The sequence below is a fragment of the Salmo salar genome, chromosome 15, assembly GCF_965601325.2.
Source record: "Salmo salar chromosome 15, fSalSal1, whole genome shotgun sequence".
NCBI classification, from domain to species: Eukaryota; Metazoa; Chordata; class Actinopteri; order Salmoniformes; family Salmonidae; genus Salmo; species Salmo salar.
In genome coordinates, this window is record NC_138305.1 from 42,160,958 (window position 1) to 42,168,514 (window position 7,557).

Here is a 7,557-nt window from a genome sequence, read left to right on the forward strand (position 1 = left end):
ACACCATGGTAGGGATGAATAGGCAAAATTAAGTCTACTTCCGTACTTAGTATTTATGACGCTCAGCTATGTACTGTATGTATATCATATGCTGGTACTATTACACTGAATTAGATTTATTAGTCTCTCATTAAGTACTGCCCAGTATATGCATCTTATACTGCAAACCTGGGCAGAAATCCCTGCTGCTTTAAATGACTAGAATTGTTTACATTCTCTTTTAATTACCTCCCTTATTTTGCTCTGTATTCTAATTAAACTAATCTATTTTTAAATCACACCCTTGTTTTGTAATTAATTAAGGATCTTTACACATTAAATCAATTAGTGTTTACATTTCTAAATGTTTTAAATCTTCCATTTCAGCTTTTAGTCCTATTTTTTTTGTAAATTCCCATTACTTTGATTAATCCACAATAGTGGTGAAAATGTGCTTGGAATATTGTTTTACTTTTATCTTTATATTCTATCAATTGTTTGAGCTAGAGAGTTACATAAAGTCAATTAACATAAATATATTTATACACTTGAGTGCCATTTCAATATTCCAGAGTATAGAATAATGCGTTTGGCCTAACTAATGTGTTTCCATTTTAATAATAAACAAATATACTGCACACAAAGAATGAGGAATCACACACAAACCTTTGATTATGCAAGATAGTAAATCGCTTTTGGCTAATAGCAACCATGGCCTACTTTCCTGCAGGCAAGACCATGTGACAAGTTTGGCTACGGTGTGAGGGTGACACAGGTAGCAGCAACAGCCCCTGGTGTGGTGGCATTACACAGCTCAGGTACTAGCTACTATTGTCCTTGTTGTGTTAGCGCTGTATGGTTGATGGTTAAAGGCTGTGTGTGAATGGTAGGTCTATACCAGGGCTGGGCAACATACTGCCCTTTCAATCTGGTTTGGGAAATTATTATTTTGGGATGAAAAACACCCCAGGCCACACTTGAACGTCTAAAACTAGATACAAAAAGTATATAGAAATTCTAATGGACCTACACTATACGTTTTCAAATAATTGCCCTTTTTCTGGACCGCAAATTTATTTTGACTAACAAATCTGTCCGAGAAATTGTGAAATCTCGATGTGGCCCTCGAGATAAAATGATTGCCCAGTCTTGGTCTATACCATATTCAGACAAGATAGGAACCAGCCCAGCCATAGATAAAAATGACAGACACCAGACCTGCAAGAACGACAATGTGGGTTTTTAGATCTGTTTTGGTATGATTTATTCCCTAAATTAAATAATGGTATCTGACAGATAAATATCCTAGCTCTTGTTTTCTGATGTTTTATTTAAATCCAGTCTTTTGTATTCACTAATCTACAGGAAGTAATCTACTCATGTATTCACAGTTTGTATTTGTATGTATTATGGATCCCCATTAGCTGCTGCCAAAGCAGCAGCTACTCTTCTTGGGTTCCATCAAAACTAAGGCAGTTTATACAATTTTAAAAACATTACAATACATTCACAGATTTCACAATGCCCTCAGGCCCCTACTCCATCACTACCACATATCTACAGTACTAAATCCATGTATATGTATAGTAGAGATTGACATGCATATTATTAATATTAGCTCTCTGTGTACATCCAAGGGCCAGCCGTGCTGCCCTGTTCTGAGCCAATTGTAATTTTCTGAGCCAATTGCAATTGTGGCACCTGACCACACGACTGAACAGTAGTCAGGGTGCAACAAAACTAGGGCCTGTAGGACCTGCCTTGTTGATAGTGTTGTTAAGAAGGCAGAGCATCGCTTTATTATAGACAGACTTCTCCCCATCTTAGCTACTACTGCATCAATATGTTTTGACCATGACAGTTTACAATCTAGGGTTACTCCAACAGTTTAGTCATCTCAACTTGCTCAATTTCCACATTATTTATTACAAGATTTTGTTGAGGTTTAGGGTTTAGTGAATGTTTTGTTCCAAATACAATGCTTTTAGAAATATTTAGGGCTAACTTATTCCTTGCACCCACTCTGAAACTAACCGCAGCTCTTTGTTGAGTGTTGCAGTCATTTCAGTCACTGTAGTAGCTGACGTGTATAGTGTTGAGTCATCCGCATACATAGACACTAGCTTTACTCAAAGTCAGTGGCATGTCGTTAGTAAAAATTTTAAAAGCAAGGGGCCTAAACAGCTACCCTGGGGAATTCCTGATTCTAACTGGATTATATTTGAGAGGCTTCCATTAAAGAACACCTTTTGTGTTCTGTTAGTCAAGTAACTCTTTATCCACATTATAGCAGGGGGTGTAAAGCCATAACATGTGTTTTTCCGGCAGCAGACTATGATCGATAATGTCAAAAGCTGCACTGAAGTCTAACAGTTGGTGTTCTGTGCATCACTTTGAGGGTGATCTATCAATATGTCAGTCCTCTGATACCCCTACAGCAATACACACTGTCTGTAGCAGATGTGAATGTAATTGTCATCCTTTTGTTGAGAAGAAATCGGTTATTTACATGCAGAATAAATCTCTAGTGACTGATTGAGTAAATCTCTATAGTCCAAATTCCTTATTTTCACACTCCAGATAATTTTTAATCCGTTTGAATAGATAGCATGTAGGAAAGAAACAAAAACAATTGCTGCACCCTGACCTTGTCATAAAACCAAACTAATGTAATCTTGACCTTAGTTTTTCAGAACAATACAATTATGTCTTAATGTTTTGCCCTGACCCCTCCTGCTCCGCAGTCGTTCATGTCCATGGTCAACCTTCTGTCCTCCCCCCATGCTGGTGGGAGCTCTTGGGACAGCAGCCTCTGCCCAATAAGGCTGAGTACAACCTAAGGGAGATGCCCATCTCCCTCACAGTGAGTCTTGACGTCAACACTGACCCTCACACACTACGAGGAGAATGCTTGACTTGTCATATGTATGACTCCTAGGTTGGATACGGTTTACATTTAACTTTTTTTTTTTTTACATTTTAGTCATTTAGCAGACGCTCTTATCCAGAGCGACTTACAGTAGTGAATGCATACATTTCATACCATTTCATGCATTCTTTTTTTTAATTTATTTGTATATTTATTTTTTATTTTTTTTATACTGGCCCCCCGTGGGAATTGAACCCACAACCCTGGCATTGCACACACCATGCTGGCGTTTCACATCAGTTTGTTCAGATGATGCTACCCATAAATAACATGGGTTGTTTAAAATATGTGAAAATGTGAAAGAGAAGAATGTTTAGTTTAGATTATGCAGCCAATATGAAAGATAAGGTGGTACTTTTAAACGTGGTTGCAGTCCCGGGTTCTACCATAGGAGGGTATACTTACACTGTGTGCAAACAGGACTATCTTAACGTAGTTCTACGTGTGCTTCTACAGACAGCCAAATCAATAACTACTGCACGTTATCAGTGTTTAGGTAAGAATTCATTATCTACCTTTCACATCATCACAATCTTTCCATCCTTTTCACTCTGTTTTGTTCCTCTTTGCCACAGGATTTGATTGATAGGCTGATTGCTGTGAATTCAATGTGAAAATTCATTCACTGTTCAACTATGAGCAATCTCACACGTTTGGCCTGAGGTAAGATGAATTCTGTTCTCCGATCTTCCTTTCAGAATGAATGGGGAGCAGGAGCACAAAGGCACAGCAGCACATACATTGTGTGGTTTACCGTCTGGTTAGCCTGTTGTGTCGCATTCATACATCCTTCACCCATTGATCAATATGAGATTGACTCTTTGCTTTATGCTATGATTAAACCACATGGACTGCCTGATATAATAATTCCGCTATATGAAAAGAGCTATTGTCAGAATTGAGCCGTGTCTATTTTATTTTTCTCTGAAAAGCATTCTTAGTTGAATTAAGTAATGCTGTGCTGAGTCACTCTTTTAGACACAGAGAAGACTCATTAATATAACACTAATGCATTTACAACAGATAAGACCCCACCATGGCTATTAAAGCTACCACAAAGAATGTTCTTATTTTTTTGTAATTTCTTCATTCTTAACATGATTTGATGTGAACATTTATTTTGCTTATATTGCTCACATATTTTTGGTTCGCTTAACCTCTCCGGAGAATACTTTTGGAAAGGGCGATGTATTCCACAAACACTAACTTGCCTAAGTGTAAACACAGCTGGTGCTTTAACTTAACCACACTTCCAGAGGTTATAGACATGTCACTGGATGGCCTCTGCCTCTCTCTTGTCTCTCTGAGGAGAGGTCATCATTACTGAGCCACTGTCCCTTCTCACGTCCTCATTTCACCCAACAACTGTCACAGCTGTCAGTGTGTCGCTGGAGTGGCGGGCGGGACATCACAGGAAGAAGGACCGGCTTGAGTGGGTGTTAGCTCACAGTTTGTTAGGGTTTCTCTGCACTGATGTCCCAAAGTGAACACAACAGCTACATCTTGAAAAGAACTGTAGAATCTAGAGACAGTTCATTCCGGCTGAAACTAGTTGAAACCATAAAGGTTAGATTTTGATCTGAATGGTAAACAGTGAAGGATGAGGTGGAAAATGGACGGCCTTCAGAACTCACAAAGCCATTCTGTCTTCCAGTGGACATCAAATTGAATGACTGAAGGTGCCCATGACACTGGGGGCGTGATGACGGTTCACAGCATCACAGAAATTAATAATTTTGCTTTGACAGGATGCTCCATCACGGCAACGACTCGCACCTCTCCTTGCTTAACCAGATCACATCTCCATCTTCATGTTAAAGTCAAAGGGAATCCTTAGCGATGGCCGCCCCAGTCAAAGGGAGCGCAAGTCAGTGTTGGTGTCTCGCGGAGGTTGGCGCGGTGGCGGTGACTGCAGATGAAAGAGCCTGAGCTACATCCTCTTTGGAGAGACCTGCTCAGCTCCACCAAATATGCTAAATAGATCAATTAAGAGACTGTTGTTTTGGAGGAGGAAGGCTTCCTGTTGACAAAACAGTGCGGCTGTGTAATTTTCTTGAGCGGTTTTATTCAGTGTTCATTTCAGCAGCACGTTGGCTCCCAATTGTCATGCTTAAAGTAATGATAATGAATTGCCCTCACACTGCACTCCTAATCAGAGCCTTCTAATAGTATGAACAAATATGGAGCTCCTCACTCCCTGAATGCAGGACGAACATGTATAATGTTTACTGGCTCCTGACTGGCTTCTACGGAATCTTTCACTTATAGTTAATGATTAGAATAGTGGAATTCTTTCTGCTCTAGGACTGGTATTTTTTCCTGTTTACAATAACTTGCATTCCTGCAGTTTGGTGTCTGTGTTGAAACAATGCTATCTTGAATTGCTTCCAGGTGTCCCAAGATTGCTTTGGTTGATTACAGCTTCAGCATGTTGTGTTGCTGCCCAAACCCTATACAATGGGCTTGTGTTACTGTCACAGCAAAGAGACAAGGCTGATATGAACAGACTGCTCGGTAGTAAATCCCATCATTATTAGCCATTAGGGAGGGAAATATCTGTCACTTAACAATGACACGCAGGGTTGTCCTGTTTTACTGCTCACTTCCACCTGCCTGTTTTATGTCACCGTTGTTATGTCCCCGTCACATCCCTCCTGCATCCGCTTTCATGATGTATTACTCTCAACTGCTGCGTTAATGTTGAAATCTATTTCCACAATTCAGTTAGAGATTCTTTCTCCCTATTATGCAAAGCACTCTGGCTTGGCCCTCTGTGGAGTCTGCTGATATACAAGGCAATAAGGCAGGCGAGCGGAAACGAATAATAACTTTTATAAGACCTGGGAAAAAATACAACATACTGTCCATTACAGGTCTGTAGGCAGTAGGCAGCTAGACCCAATGGGTTTTCAGAGCAAGCACTCTAAATCAAATGGTTAACTAACTTTATAAGGATTAAGTTTGTACGATCTGTAATTGTATGTCCTTGAGAAGTGACATTTGTTTATCTATGTATTTTCATGTACTTTCAGATTACTAAGTGTGAGGTGCTGCAACCTAGACTCCCTCCTGCATCTGAAGTCACAGTACAACATTTACGACATGTTGTTGCAGTGTCAGAAGGACAACATCACCGATACATTGTCTGGTGAAGGGTATTTGAAAAGCTGTTTGTTTTCCTGTGCCTCATAATGTTATGACAGGCAGTGGTTCCACTGTTAGTCTAATCACGACAAAATGAGAAATTGATCATTTGCCTTGTCACAGTAAAATGAAATAAAGCGTAAACAAAAGGCCATTTCCAAAAGTGTCTTTTGAATGCCTCCATAATGGATATTGTGACTGGTCATGAATTGAAATGCTGTGAATTGTCTGGTCACAAAATAAATGTGCCTGCAAGCACGCCAGTTTTGTTTCTGAATTAGAGATCACCTAATTTCTCCTCCCATTTTTATATTCCCTCCCCCATCTTCATCACTGATGGTCTGTCTGTTGAGAGGAACCACATCCTGGTGCGTATGAGTGTGATTGGAGGACTATCGGAGAGGAGACTTCCCCCTAGGGCCCTCCAGAAGGTCAGTGCTCTTCTACTCGCACCCCTTGACCTAACGTAAAGAAGAGGAAGTCCTGAAGCTAGTTGCTGACAGGTGTATAAAATCGAGCACACAGCCATGCAATCTCCATAGACAAACATTGGGAGTAGAATGGCCTTACTGAAGAGCTCAGTGACTTTCAACGTGGCACCGTCATAGGATGCCACCTTCCCTACAAGTCAGTTCATCAAATTTATGCCCTGCTAGAGCTGCCCCGGTCAACTGTAAGTGCTGTTATTGTGAAGTGGAAACGTCTAGGAGCAACAACGGCTCACAGAACGGTAAAAAGCGTTTGTCCTCGGTTGCAACACTCACTACTGAGTTCCAAACTGCTTCTGGAAGCCACGTCAGCAATATAACTGTTCATCGGGAGCTTTATGAAATGGGATTCTATGGCCGTGCAGCCGCACACAAGCCTAAGATCACCATGTGCAATGCCAAGTGTCGGCTGACTGCGAACCAGGCCTAATCGCCTAACATCAGTGCCCGACCTCACTAATGCTCTTGTGGCTGAATGGAAGCAAGTCCCCTCAACAATGTTCCAACATCTACTGGAAAGCCTTCCCAGAAGAGTGGAGGCTATTATAGCAGCAAAGGGGGGACCAACTCCATATTAATGCCCATGATTTTGGAATGAGATGTTTGACAAGCAGGTGTCCACATACTTTTGGTTATGTAGTGTATTTCTGCCTGACTATGGTACGGGTATTAGTTATGCAGCAATAATTTTCCAATAGGTGAATCAAGATTGTGTTGTTTGAAGTTCTCATATGAAGGGTTTGGGTGAGCATGTCTGTCATTAGCTGTGGAGTTGGGTGCAGGGACAGGGTCTCTTGAACAATGCTGTTCATTCAGCCACAAGATCTCCACCTGGTGCCAAGGATCCTCCACTGGTTCATTAATGCTTTAAAACCTTTCCTTTCATTACCGTTCTGCTTTGCCTGTCGTGTAAATATATAAACGTAGGCTATTCAAAGCACTCAATACAAACAATACCCCCTTAGTCAGTAGAGGCCTTGAAAAAAAAGACATTTAAAAATGTAATGCCTGAATGGG

The 7,557-nt window shown here is 40.7% G+C and overlaps 1 long non-coding RNA gene across 1 annotated transcript; it reads left to right on the forward strand.

Annotated features, from left to right (window-relative positions):
- Positions 1 to 809: 809 nt before the first annotated feature.
- Positions 810 to 7,089, forward strand: LOC145850430 (uncharacterized). Its single transcript, XR_014380619.1, has 3 exons — positions 810 to 2,842; positions 3,484 to 3,571; positions 5,941 to 7,089. It is a non-coding gene; the product is annotated as an uncharacterized LOC145850430 (long non-coding RNA).
- The last annotated feature ends 468 nt before the right edge of the window (positions 7,090 to 7,557 follow it).